This window comes from Denticeps clupeoides, unplaced genomic scaffold (assembly GCF_900700375.1).
Source record: "Denticeps clupeoides unplaced genomic scaffold, fDenClu1.1, whole genome shotgun sequence".
Lineage (NCBI taxonomy): Eukaryota > Metazoa > Chordata > Actinopteri > Clupeiformes > Denticipitidae > Denticeps > Denticeps clupeoides.
This window is the reverse complement of record NW_021630100.1, coordinates 191572-206570: the sequence shown is the minus strand read 5'-3', so window position 1 is coordinate 206570 and position 14999 is coordinate 191572. Positions and strand designations below refer to the sequence as shown.

Genomic DNA, 14999 nt, shown 5'->3' with positions numbered 1-14999 from the left:
GAGAGCCTCTGCCAGCTGGTCTGCATGTTTGTGTGAACAAGATCCAGTGTGTTTTTCCCTCTCATCGGAGAGTCCACATGTTGATGGAGAAATTGCATATGTGTACAGACTGTGGGAAATGAATGAGTTTCAAGCTAAGAATATTAATTTAGGACTGATCAGCCGAAACATTAAGACTCGTTAAAGTAGGTCCCCCTTTTGTTGCCAAAAGAACCCTGACCAGTCAAGCCAAGACTTCAATATACCTCTGAAGGTATGTTGTTATATGGTTATATGAAATTGTCATATGGATTATGTTTGCTTGCTGTGTTTGATGAAGCCATATGTGCCACTGGGCCTGCAGCAGAATCACATTTTATTATTCAACCTAGATGGAATAGTGGAAATGAGGCAGTGAAGATCTGTGGTGACATACACTACAATGGCCTTTCAATTTTTATCATTTTTAAGGAGAAATTACACACTTCACCAGGAACGTCTGCTACAGACGAAAATGGGCACTCATCAGCTGCAAGGAATTGAAAATCTTACAGCAGCCCAACCGGATCATTACCATCATTAATTCAAAAGCACTTTCAACATCTTTCATGTCTGCCAACACTGCACAGTGAACCACTGAACATACACGCACGCACACACACACACACACACACACACACCAGCATGGACCAATGATGAGCAGACCCAAGGCACGTGACAGACTGTTCAATGGCAAGCCATTAGGGACATTGACACATGCATTCATGTTGACAATATAATAATCATGATATGCTTTAGTTGAATACTAGAACCCAGGCTTGTGTTCTGCACAGGCACTCATCACTAGAATATGCCCACGTCGCAAGTGTGAGTAAAATTATAAGTGAATGAAGTGATTGTCATTGTGACACACAACACAACACACGGTGTCCTCTGAATATGTGTCCTCTGCTTTTAACCCGTCACCCTTGGTAGTGGCCTAGGGACAGTGGTTGCCTAGCAGTTAAGGAAGCGGCCCCGTAATCAGAAGGTTGCCGGCTCGAATCCCCAACCGCCAAGGTGCCACTGAGGTGCCACTGGGCAAAGCATCGGCATCTTTCAAGGCTGCCCACTGAAAGTGATTGTCATTGATACACAGCACAGCACACAGCGCACACAACGAAATGTGTCCTCTGCTTTTAACCCATCATGGTCCCCACACACTCATGGCTCCCCACTGCTCACTAAGGGTGATCGGGATTTGAACCCACAACCTGCTGATTGTAGGTCTACTTCTTTACCCAGTAGATCGCTAATAGATCACATGACTGTTAATGGCGGAAGGTTTCACTGGAACACTGCATTGAAATGTAATGTGTTCTGTCCACAGATGCATCTGTGTAGGTGTATGTTCTTTTGTTTTGTGCTTTGAGACAGTGCTCATGTTTTCCTGTTTCAGTTCCATCTCCTGGCAAGTGGACTGTCATCATCAGATGGTTTGAGAGGGGGATGGGGGTAAATTGGCAAATTGGGGGGATGCTTTTGCATGAATTCACTTTTTTTTTTATGTACATGCTACCAACATCTACTGAATCTTTTTTCTTTATTTTGCTTTTCAATTTGTCCAGATTCCATTTGAGTTATTCAGCCTTTTTAGAAAATTGTCTAAGACAAAAACAAATGCCAAGGGGTTCCACCGTGTATCAAAATAATATGTATCTGCTATAACTGTTTAGAAGTATCTACAGTTTTTTTTAAACATTGGTCTTAAGCATTTATTGATCCATTGTTATTCATAGATAACTTAACAAAGCATTTTTTATTTATTTAATGTCTTCGTATTATATTCAGATGTGCATGGTTTTAATGCTTTTCCCTCCTGATCCCAGATGACTTATGAGTGGACACCATGAGATTACAGGAGCAGCCTGAGTTATTGCCTAATGATGCCCGATTCATAATGAAGCAGTGCACGCCTTTTATTCTCCCGACTCTGTGTCACACAGACAGCGTTCATGATTGTGTTTTTACTGTCTAGGCGCTTCAATGGCAGCACTCCAGCTCTCACATCTCATTTTAGCACAGCACTGGGCTGAGGGCTTTTAAAGCGATCCAGATGACAGGGACATGGCACTAATCTCAACAGAGATTTATTTCTGTAAAAAAACCCCCAAAAAAACAGCCTTTCTGTCAGGCCTGCATTTTTTTTACCGCTAACAGTCCACATTTACTCCAAGATGAAATGAAACACCGACTCCATGCAGACCAGGAGCAATTGATGCTGACCGATTTCTTGATTTTTCCAGACACACAGCACCAGCCTCCAAGATATGAATCTGTTCACGTGTTCTGCGTGATGCGATAAGGCGACATGATTCGGGGTCTTGTGCAAGTGGCAAATTCTAAAATGTATTATTTTTATTAAAATTACAAAACTGATAAAGCACATGCACATACGTAGTCACAGCATCTTAAGCGGAGTCCACCTGTGAAAAAACAGTTCATTGGAATTCCCGAAGGTCCCAATGAGCACAGTGGCCTCCATCATCCGTAAGTGCAAGAAGTTGAAAACCACCAGGACTCTTCCTGGAGCTGGCCGGCCACCTAAACTGAGCGATCGGGGGAGAATGGAGGTGGCCAAGAACCCAATGGTCACTCTGACAGAGCTCCATAGTAGAGCTGTAATTCTTGGCCTGAGGGGTGAATAATCGGTCAGCAAACACGAATTTACGGGCTATAGTGAATTGCTGCTTGGACATTTGTTTCGGTGATTGGTCAAGTCCTCAAGTCTGGCCGAATCGGCCTTGGTTGTGCATCACATATCGTACATTGTACATGATATATGATCACCGATTCACCCCTCCCTGTTTGATCTCTTCGCCCGTCACGAGGTTTGTACTGTGCAAGCACAGAACCGAAGCACAAGTAGCAACACATGGAATCTCACCTACTTATGACTGGAACAACAGGGAGAAAAGTTATTTATAGTGGTAAATCGAAATGAATTTTTGTGACCCCCCCTCTTCTGAAAGTGTAGCCATACGTACCGCTGCTTCTTTTTGGATCTTTCTGCATACCAAATAGCCAAAGAATCCTGCTTTTGTGGGTTCTTCTTCTTTGTGTTCATATTGGTCATGTAGTGTGAGCAGTCAGGTCGCACCGGGCCGTACAGCGTGTGCACATGAATTCATACAGTTGTGTTTACCCCACAACAGGAAACAACCAGGAAAAATCACACAGTACACGCCCAGTCTAGCGCTCATAGCCAGACATTTAAAGAAGTTGGGTTGGGATTCTGTTGGGCTTGGGCTCTGTCGGGTTCGTGTTGGGTCCTTTTTAGGCCCAATTACAGATCTTCACCAGAGGTCCTCTGTGGACAGAGGAGAATCTTCTGAAAAGACAACCATTTCTTCAGCAATCCACCAATCAAGCCTGTATGGAAGAGTGGCCAGACAGAAGCCATTAAGTAGTAAAAGGCACAAGGGACCTGAAGGACTCTCACATTCTCTTGTCTGATGAGAGAAAGATTGTAGTCTTTGGTGTGAATGCCAGGCGTCATGTTTGCAGGAAACCAGTTCTGATGAAAATAATAATTGAATCCATTTTTGAATTAGGCTGTAACACAACAAAATATGGAAAAAGCGATGCACTATCAATACTTTCTAGATGCACCTTACATGTACACATGAGAGGTTCCTTAGAGCACAACACTGCTATATTATACTGACTTATGATGCAGATTCTGCAGTTTTGTTTTACATCTCTTAATGGTATAAATGCTTAGTCACAGAATAAGGAGAGGCCGACTGGAAGACAGGGATTCTCGTATTTCATAGCATCAAACTCTTTTGCTGATTTAATTTGTCATTCTGACAAAGTCCTGCAATGTTCTGTAGTGAATTTCCTTTCAGCAGACCACTGATCCAGAAGATAATTGGTTTTATGAGTGACATGGTGTAATTAGAAATAAAATAATTGCGTTAAATTTTTGAAGAACAAATTTGATGTACATTCTCTGGGCCTTTGCCTGTTCCAAATCTGTTCTCACATCAATTACAGTGATCTGGCAGCGGAACACTGCACGTCTTCTGGCTGCTCTGTTTCCCATCATGCTTTGATGGGATCTCTCTGATAGCTTAGTTCTCACATCATAAAGTCTGGGTACTTCACACTACTTGAAAAAAAAAAAATCAAATGCAAAATATATCTTTTTTACAGTCTCATTAATCACCCCTTAGCATGAAGATGATGCAGGTCATTCAGAAGACTTAGAAATATGTGATTGACTCTTGACCTCGACTGATATTAGACGCTCAGTTCCATATAAGGAAAAGCCCAGAGCTGTTTTTATTATTATTATTATTATTAGTAGTAGTAGTAACTATCTTAATGCAGAACACAACGGATTTCGACGTGTGCTTGAATGATAGCAGATTCTCATATTTGATGGCCACTCAAAAAAAGGTACTTGCACACATATTGCATTATAAAGCACATCTGCTGCCCTGGATACATCAGACCATGGTCGGAAGTAGACAGTCGTTCGTGCTGTTGTGCTCTCGTGGAATCGGTGTCGTTAAATAGACAGGCCCAGGCCAGTGTGCGTACGTGTGTGCAGTACATCTTATCTCCGTCGCTCTACCTCAGACATGAGGGAGGAGAGAGGTAACAAGATATGTCTGGAGCATGCTTGCACGTGCTGATTCATATCTGTCAGGCCACGCATCACCCCCCCATGAAAAATGTGGAATTAGCCTCCAGTCAGAGCTCCTGGATCTTTAAAAGCATGTCCAAATGACCATTAGGATTTTTATCTAAGGAATCTGATGTGCATGTGGGTGTGCAAGCGCCGCCTGAATACATTAGTGGACAAAAAATATGATTCAAAGTCATTTCCCCCAGATTTTAAGACAACAAAAAAAGAGAGTTTCTAGTTCCAAGTTACCGGGAGTCACTTCTCTGGAGCCGACTGCCTCTGAGTGGGAAAAGCGCAAGGAAGCCTAGAAGCTGTTGATCAGAAAGTATCCTGACTAGCTGCATGACAGCCTGGAAGAGCATTAATGACTGTTGTCATTGTGTAACACACTGAAATTGCCCAAAGGTTTGTGAAATAAAAATCAAGCCCTTGAAAGAGATAAAGCCACAACAGGTACTTTTAGTACCTTTTAGTACCCTTTTTTTTAGTAATTTGGTTATCAAACGTCAAGGCTGGATTTCATATTTGATTTTACCGCAGTGATATTGTTACATTGGGTCACTGCTGCAGCTGTGGTTTTATGTGTGTTTGTATGTGTGTGTGTGTTTATTGTGCTGTTAGTTTCCACTGCTGTCAACCCACTGCACCCAGCACGCTAAATTAAGCGTGCTAATGATGATGTTAGCACGCGAGCCGAGGTCATGAGGGGTCCAGGCTGTCAGCAGGTCTGTACGGTGTCACGCCGACCGCGTCTCCCTGACGGCTCAATCGTTCCGAGCTGCTTCAGTAGAGATCACAAGCGGCCAGTTGAAAGAAATCCGACAGGCATGGCTGGCTTCAAAAGTGCAATTCCACGATGGCCACAGGCCTGCTCCAGCTCCTGTTGGGTCTTGTCAGAGGACCGTGAGCATTTAAAAGAAATTAGAGGTGCTTAAGATGGAGGGAGGGTCTGATCGATCCCCTCTAAGCAGATAAAGTTCAGTGTCTGCCGTGGAAAGCAGCTTAATCCAGCGTGATGGAGATCTCGTTATTCTGAAGGACTCATCGCTTATGTCACCTTTTATTGCAGCTGATCTCTACTCTTAGAGCACTTATGTTCATTTCCACCATTCAGACAATGATGGAAATTACACAATGGATAATATCAGTTGAAGCAGATTATCTGCAGCGCACACTGCAAAGTAAAAGGGCCTGTTTTATAACACCATTATGTTCAGTTTAACAGAAATCCAATATATCCGACATGTATTCCTTATCCTCAATCCAGTAATGAGGATTGTGTAGACTTCTGTGTAGACTTAAATGTTTAATGAATCTCATCTGAATAAAAAAAAACGAAATAATAATAATGATAAGAAGCGTTGAAGTGTTTTATACCTGCATTCAAGTTTTTTAATGTTGACTATTAAACAAAAACAATACAAATAAAATGCTGTCAAGTATAGTCCTCCTTCCTGTAAACAACAGAAAACAGGCACGCTGACCAAACCAAAACCAATAGTAACCAGCATAAGATGATGGCACCCGAGGGATGGCATTCATACACTGAAACACAAGTAAATCGAATCTGGATAACCCAATAGAAACATAATACAGGGAGACTTCCTGATCCAAGACAGACACCGGTGAAAGATTTCGTTGTCTTCCTTCCAAACAGGACTGGACATCAGGGACAAACTGGGCCGATAGGCCGAAATAAGCTTGTTATGTTGTTCACTCACGTAAACGGAGACGGGCTGGAAACACAAAGAGACATATGTCAGTCTGAAAAAGTTAGAAACAGGAAAATAAGTAAACATAGTAGATATAATTACGATGTAATTCAATCACTGCCACTGCGGTTTTGCTTCCAAGTCGTCCCTAGAGACGCGTCGGCCCCGTCACCTCTGAGTAACAACAAATCTGCCACCTCCTGCTTTCATCCACTTACTAAACATCCAGGCACCAAAATAGCCCCCTCCCTGTGATCAGATCCATTTTGACAGCTAACAAGCGAGAGTTTTGTTCACCTCATGTGAGGTAACTCGCTCGGTCAGAACGTCCGTAAGTAAGAACATCAGCTCCACCTCCAGACACTGGCAGTGCTTCATTTTCTCAGCATTAAGAGTCTGCATTTGGGCTTTATTAATTGCAGGGCATTGATGAGCAACTAATCACATTCACAATTTTTTTTTTTTATTTCCTACCTCGAATGACTCCGTTTAGAAAATTTATGGTGGTGAGCCCTCCTGGCCTTGTTCTGATTACCCCAGCCTCTTAATATTCGGTGAATTATCTTAAGATTCATACACGTTCTAAAATGACCCCCTCCACCTTTCAAGTTTGGTTTGGATGAATTGGTTTGTTTTTTTTCTCCCCGAATGAAGATCATTACATGCACCACGAACACAAAGATGCAATTTATTACCGCTTCCTCCCCGGGAAGAAAACGACTTGAAATGAAATCAGACTACGCGCCGCGCTCCTACGTGCGTAGTGCAGATGGTCTCATGCTCTGAGCCAAGCTCGGCGGTTAGCGACGTGACCTCACATGTCCAAGGTTGTGACCCGACCCGACAAGTACAGCCTTTCAAAAGATCGCCGCCGCGAGATCTAGAGTGACAGGCATCCATTGCTGCCTCCCCGGCATCCGTTTTTCGCACCGCTTTCGCGATAATTAAAACGCCTCACCTGATGACTCTTTCCTTAAATGTTAACATTGAATAACAGAAATTTACAACATGCAAAAGACTTTTACCAATCACAGGGACCAATTTACAAGCAGCGAATCACACGGAAAGCATAGATACTGCGCGTTCTGTACCCGACTAACATGGTAGAAATTGAGGCCGAACCCGACCTGACTCGTCGGTGTGTGTGTGTGTGTGTGTGTGTGTTAAGCGGTTATGGAAACTGAGTGAGTGAGAGGGTGTCATCCATCCTGCGATATCGATATCACAGTGAGAGCATAGTCAGTAGCACCTACGTCTAGATCGCCTGCACGCTCAGGGGAGCAGGAAGGACCAATGGACAATTCGTCCAGATTCTGCACTTTCAGGTGTGTTCGTCTCTGGTTCGCGCACAGATTAGTGCACACGGCTGCGCGGTTGCGTAACATGCAGGGCGTCGGCGGAGGCCAGGTGCAGGCAGCCGATAAGCTGCAAATGGAAACCAGAGTCTGTCCAGACGCGGCGCGGCGGAAGGGGGGCGGCCACAGCGGGGCCGCGCGGTCAGGGCGGGGCGTGCACGGCGGAGATGGGGTCAGCAGGAGATTTGCGCCACAGACATGCCTGCCTCTGACAGGTGGGCCGGGAACTCGGTTCCTATATCCGACCACGCCGTGCTGTCGGGAACACTTTTTAACAAAAGCTATTTACAGCTTTACTTTACCTCCCACTGAAGTTCACAGCCCTGGTGCGTCATGTTACTCAGACGCCGCAAGTGTGAGAAGAGACGAATGTGGTTCTGCACGTCCCCCACAAGACTCCGGGGGCTGAGACTGCTTCAGGGCTTGTCTCGTCTACAGGAACCACCCTGTGGGACCTCTCTTGAGGTCCATTTTCAGGGCTGCATTAAGTGCCCTACTTGGGGTCAGCTCTCAACCCTGATTGGCCCACAGTTTCCATAAGGCACCCATCACACCAGACCTCTAGTGGACTGTGGACTGTTAAAATCAGGATTCTGCTCATGGCCGTGTCAGGCTTTTTCCCATTGGCTGTTACTTCCTGTTCAGTTTTGGCCATCAAGCCACCTTGTGCAAAAGAATTTGAAATCACAGAAACCAAAATATATGTCACCGGCATTTGGCAGGATGAGGCAGGTGAACTGAGACGATGACGAAACTTGACGAGGAAGAAGGATGTCACGATACACGGGTTTAAGAACAGGACAGGGGAGACATCCGGTAACTAGTGAACATAACAAAAACCCAACGGTGAACAGACACAAACAGGGCAGCTTTATACAATAGACACAGGTGAACACAATCAGGAAACATTACACATGACTAACGTGAGTAACCCCTTCCGGACCGGATCATGACAATATATAAATATAATAATGGGAAGAATGTATAATAATGGGAGAAGAAAAGAAGCCTCAAATGGGAAACAAAACTTTATGGATTTATTGAACTGAGAATAGTTTCTGAGGCGAGAATCAATTTAGAACCGACCATGAATCAAAAATCTGGATCAGACTGAATCGTGAGTCAGGACGTTCCTACACTGCAACAGGGGCTTCCTGTAAGATGATACGTGTCTCCTGTAGAGGTATCTGCAGATTTGCCATATAGTAATTACCCGTGTGTCAGTGTTGTTGTTCCGTGTGAAGGTCTGTGAATGTTGGAGCTCTTCGTCTCCGCGCCGGTGCCGAGCCTCACCTTTTTTTAGATGAAAGCGAATACCAGGTATTACCAGCGCAGCAGAACCAAACAAAAGCTGTGAGGCCCATCTGTCCTTCGCCACCCTCCCTCGCTCCCTCCACCCGCGTTCCCAGCGCATTTCAGGCATTCCTGATGCAGCAGAGGCTTTTCCCGACCACTCCGCCCTCCACTAATCACTCGTTCCGTCCGCGGCAGTTTTGAAGTCCGCCCCTCTTTCATGCCGCGCCGCTGTGTTCACTCCGCTACTGTACACGGTGACGCGCTTCCCTCATCGCTGCTCCGATGGTGATCTGCTGTGTAAGCAGCTCTCATGTCAGGTATTGTGGTGCCGCTGGAAAGAATGGGGAGGAAAGAACAAGCGGGAGTCTCTCTCGTGGACGCCTTGTTCTCTGTCAATAGAAATCATAACCCCATTCTGTCAGTCGGCTTTTGTCTCTCAAAGCGGCAATCAGCAGCAGTTAATATGACCGTCTGTTGGAGGGAACAGGGACACATTCGCCATTCTTTCACCAGGCTGGACGGTGTGTTCCTCATGAGCGGCCTCCACACGCCGCTCAGCGTGTTCAGTAATAACCTCCAGCACTCTGAAATTGTCTGGCCGGGTCAGAGTGGGCAGTTTTACCTTCTATGTGGCGGTAACGCTAACTGCAGATGTTATGTAAAGGTCCCCTGACATTGAATTTTATTTATTTTTTTGCTTTTATATCAGTCTTGTTGGTCCCCTAATACTGTATCTGAAGTCTCTTTTCGAAATTCAGCCTTGGTGCAGAATTACAGCCACTTTTATCCAGTCAAACAATAATATTTCCCCATCCCCATGCGCCATTTCTTTGTCTGTACCTTTAAATTCTAATGAGGAGGAGAGCGGCCTGTAGAAGCTGAGGGGGCATTCCTGGATATGACGTCATCAACACCGTTCACCAAACACAATGGTTGGCGCAGACAGGAATTTGTGTTGGCATTTTTCCAGAAAAGATCATATTAACCCACTTGTTCTTCAGAGTTTTGACTGAACTGAAAAAAAGCAGAACGGCCAAACCATACATATTGCCAATAGGTGGCAAAGGGTGGTAATAGTGGTAAATTCAATAGGGTGGTAATAGCCTAGTGGGTAACACACTCGCCTATGAACCAGAAGACCCAGGTTCAAATCCCACTTATGACCATTGTGTCCCTGAGCAAGACACTTAACCCTAAGTTGCTCCAGGGGGGACTGTCCCTGTAACTACGTCGCTCTGGATAAGGGCATCTGATAAATGCTGTAAATGTAAATGCCATTTCTAGCCACTGCAGGAGCATAGACAGACTAGGGGAACACGTATTAATGTTAAATAATCTCAAAAAGGGACCTTTAACAGAGAAGGACTGATACTGGAGGCAGCAGAAGAGCAGCCTCAGTACCCTTACTCATATTTTAGATGAGCTATATCGGATTTGCTCACAAACGTGAACTAGTTCACTTATTGCAATTCCTGAATGGAAGCCTGGACTCCTGCACGTTGGGTTTGGTTGCAAAGAAAACTGAAGTACAAGTTGATATGAGTGGGGCAGCGGTGGCCTAGCGCTTAAGGAAGCGGCCCGGTAGTCAGAAGGTTGCCGGTTCGGATACCAATTCGCCAAGGTGCCACTGAGCAAAGCACCGTCCCCACACACTGCTCACTCAGGGTGATGGTTAAAAGCAGAGGACACATTTCGTTGCGTCTGCAGTGTATCACAATAACAATCACTTCACTTTCAATTAATTATCTTGAAAGGTGCCTGAAATAATAACATGGATAAAGAAATTTATGTAATATGTTTCTCCTCTCTGAAGACATTTCGCGGAAGATTCGCAGCGTTTGCGTATGTTAATGCCAGAGCAGTATGTGGATAGGAGTTCTTGATTTATTCTGGGTGCTGTCTAACATGCTACACACCACGTACTATGTGTCACATACCACCCGTATGATGCCATCTGTTGTAATATAGCTTCTTCTTGAAATAAATCGTAGATATTCAGCTCATTTCTGATGGAATCTGTGAAATGTAACGGCTGTCAGAGGTGTTTAATATGAACTACGGATGTGTTGATTTCACCTCACAGGTAAAAAAATCGAATCTGTCCACAGTCGAGGATTGTTCGGACAGGGCATCGCATGTCAGCCATAAAGCAGCAACTGTGCTGTTGAGCCTAAGAGCCCTGAAACCACTACAGCAAATGGCAACCTGTGATGGTCTCACCCAGACAGCCGTTACAGCATCCCGGAGGGATTTTTTTATATACGTACGACCTGAACACATTGTGGATGTGGGCGTGGCACTGTCCACGACATAATTAGAGAAACATTGTTATCTCGTCATGTGATTAGGAGTAGTGGCGGTGTTAAAAACTAAAACGCAGAAACACCTCAAATCTAAAAAAAATAAAACAAAAAAACATAAGAAGTAGAAAGAAATACATCCCAACCGGTCCAGAGAGTTGCCCTCAGTGCGATCACATTGGCAACAAAATACAAAAAAAAACACTTTTATCCCGCAAATGTGCACAATGCATTCCACGCTGTATATTTTTTTCAGATCTGTGCACAGCATCTTATCGTAATATATGCACGTTCTGTACATGTGTTACCCCCCCCCACCCCCCCCCCCCCCCCCCCACACACACACACACACACACACACACTTCAACCCAAAACGCAGTAATTTAGATGCAATAATAATTAATAGTGTTATAATACATATAATATAATTGCGGTGCAATAAAACAGCCAGACGATGGTTTTACGTGTTTTAACGTCCTGGCGGCGTGAGACGCACCACGCAGACGGGCAGCTCGCGCCCCGCGTTGCGTGGGTGGGCGGAGCCGCGTTCCCCGCGTTCCCCGCGACCGTCTGTCGCGCCTGGCCGCCTGTCTGCCCGCGTCTGTCGGCGGCCGGGCGAACTTGCGGCCGCGCTCCGCGCTCCTTTATATATAAATACGTATACGTACACGTATATTTATATCTATTTTTTTTATGATTGTTATTTCAAGATGCCAGAAGAAAAGGCAGCGGCGGATTTAGAGCTGGTAGGTAACTCTTCTTTTCTACCTCGGGGTACGCAGGGCATCGCCGGGCGTTTGCGGCGGAGGGATCGGGAGAGGGCGCGTTACGGGCGGCGGGGACGGGGACCGAAGCCCCCGGCGAAACGCGTCCACTTTTCCCTCGACTCTGGCTCTCTTATTCCACCCCCACCTCCACACGGTATTACGTTTCGTGCCGTGCCGATCCGGTTTTAAATCGAGTTGAACTGATTTAGAGAGACCGCAGCGTTATGTATACAGGTCCCTGTTTTCTAGGCGCTCCAATGGGCATAGCGCATGGGGAGGGATCGCATTTCTTTATTTCAGTCAATTCTGAAGACAAACAACAACAACAAAAAAGAACACAATAGTCCAAAAAAGCATGAAAATACGAAACACACATTTAACTTAACAATTCGACTATAAAATTTGTATCACATAAAAAAACACCTAATCTGGCAACCCTGAGCAAAAAGGTCTCTCCTCTTCCTTTCCCCCCTTTATTTTGTGACCTTGTTTCAAGATGCTGTCAGAGGGACCGTGGCCTTTACAAGCAGGCAGATTATCATTTTCTTATCTTTCTTGAAGATTTATGATTGGTTAAAACCATCAATATAATGACGGTTACGATGAAAGATGATCGTTGACTAGTAACGGTGGTGTGTGTGAGCCGTAATAAATCACAGGATGGACTACCGGCGGTGGCGTTTGACCTTAATGGTGGGGGGGTCGTACAATTTGTGAAAAGCAAAGCGCCTCTAACCAGAGCTGAAGCGCAATTTTTCCCGAGGTAAATCTGTCTGTTCTGATTATGAACATTATGAACATTATGAAAGTAACATGGACGTGTTTATTTACCAAGATCGCAGATGCTACACGACAGGCCACTTTGATCTGGGGTCTGGATGATGCTGGCTCAGGGAGGCGGAGGATTTTTTTTTTTTTTTTGATTGATTTGATGGTCTGCTGGGAAGTACTGGTACTGTATGGACTGAGTGGTTTTGTGTTCCAGGCTCCACCCAGTTTGAGCCCTTTGTGGGCAGAGAGGAGCACAATGGCACAATGGTGGCTGCTCCTCCATATCTGTGTCAGAATGACAAAACGTCCCCTCCCTTTTCCAAGCGTAAGCAATAGGTGCACGGCGCTAGAGTTTGCATGATGTCATCACCTGTTCGAAGAATGGCGAGGAGAAGCTCCTCCATGAGAATGAACATAAGAATGCTGTAGTCATTTGTCTGGAATGAGGACTCGTGGCTCTGACGTTGCTGTCAGACAGAGATAACTGTCCCTCCACTGCCTAATGTCATTTATTAGAGGAATTGTCGTTGGTGCTGGCCATTTAGGCCGCACTGCTGCACCACGTCTGGTTTTGCAGCCACTGCTCACCAGCTATTATAAAGCCGAGTGGGAGCTGCTGTAGCAGGAGGTGCTTTGATGTTCTCTGCTGTGATCAGAGAGTCATTTTGACCCCTGATGCTGTTGAAAAGATGCTGTTTGTGTTGAGTATTTCATGCTGGTTTTTGATCATAATGTTTTCAAAATCAATATGTATGACCGTATTCTGCAATTCAAATGTAGAATACGGTAATAGCCCCTCTCGGCCTGGACGCTATTAGCTAATATGGTAATACCTCAAACTCAAACCTTATTACTGTTAAACTAAAGGTGGTGCAGTGCTGAATTTAATGAAAACTGTATTTATCTCCTGCTGTTTGCTGGTTAAATTGAAAGGAACCATGATAAAAACCATGATAAAACCATGATAAAAAAATATTGTCCTTTTTGCATGTATGGGACGAGAAACAGAATGTTGCTCTAGTATATGTATAATACATTATACAGTATATGTTTCATGTATATATGACTTATTTTGTAATGATTTTAGAGGAAAAAATACCAATCTGTGTTCCTATGGAATAGGAACAGGAGGCTGTGGTGCAGCGTGAAAAGCCCAGTTCTCTGCATGTTACAATATACTTTTGGTGGGTTTGAATCCTGCTAGCACAATGAATTTTATTGCAAAGACATTAAGCTACTTTAAATTAGTAATTCGCATAACACAACATCTGACGTTTTATTATGTTTTATTTGCAAGTTAAATTGCACTTCTTCGCTCGCTTAAAGCGACTTCTGAGCAATTAAAGTTGATGACGTAGATGCTATTTTATCCTCTGGCACTTTTTCCTGACTCATTTTCAAGTGGCTAGGCTATCTTAAGTCATATTGCATGCTTATTTTAGTCTATACTGTTGTGTGAGTCAGTAAATGCAAGAACACTCTGTGCGTATTTTCGAATGAATTATGGATAGGCTTGATTGTTGATCATAGGCTTGATTGTTCAGACATCTTTTTAAAACAGCGTTTAATATATTGCAGATGACACATATTGAACAGTCATATTTGATTTGTGTACATTGTATGTTAAAGCGTGGCCCTTTAACATAAACATAAACCAAAAAAAAAAAAAAAAAAAAGAAAGGGGCAGTGTTGACCTAGCGGTTAAGGAAGCGGCCCCATAATCAGAAGGTTGCCGGTTGGAATCCCGATCCGCCAAGGTGCCACTGAGGTGCCACTGAGCAAAGCACCGTCCCCACACACTGCTCCCCGGGCGCCGGACACATTTTGTTGTGTGCACTGTGTCCTGTGCTGCAGTCTTTCACAATGACAATCACTTCACTTTCACTTTCCGGGGGGAAATATGCAGTGGTGTAATGTTTGCCTAGACAATACAATATTTCATACATTGCATAGCATTTTTTTTATAACAACCCCAAAATGTAAGATATAATGGATCATATCCATGCAGTATTGCTATACTGGTTTGTGTGAGACTGTCCCACTCAATTGAGGAGAGAACACAGAGACCATTGATGCATTTTCTTTTAAAGTGCTGGTGCTTCCACAGCCGGGTGAATGTGGTGATAGTATAGGTTTTTTTTCTC

At 44.4% G+C, this 14999-nt stretch overlaps 1 protein-coding gene across 6 annotated transcripts in view; it reads left to right on the top strand.

Moving 5' to 3' along the window:
• LOC114783535 (probable E3 ubiquitin-protein ligase MID2) overlaps window positions 1–14999 on the top strand; it is a 111473-nt gene that overhangs the window by 34721 nt on the left and 61753 nt on the right. For 3 of the 6 annotated variants that reach the window (XM_028969018.1, XM_028969019.1, XM_028969016.1), the window contains exon 1: window positions 11861–12063. The exons of the other annotated variants lie outside the window; for them this stretch is intronic. The gene's annotated coding sequence lies outside the window, so the exon portion shown is untranslated. Of the gene's footprint in view, window positions 1–11860; window positions 12064–14999 lie in introns of those variants that run through there. 6 annotated transcript variants of the gene reach the window in all.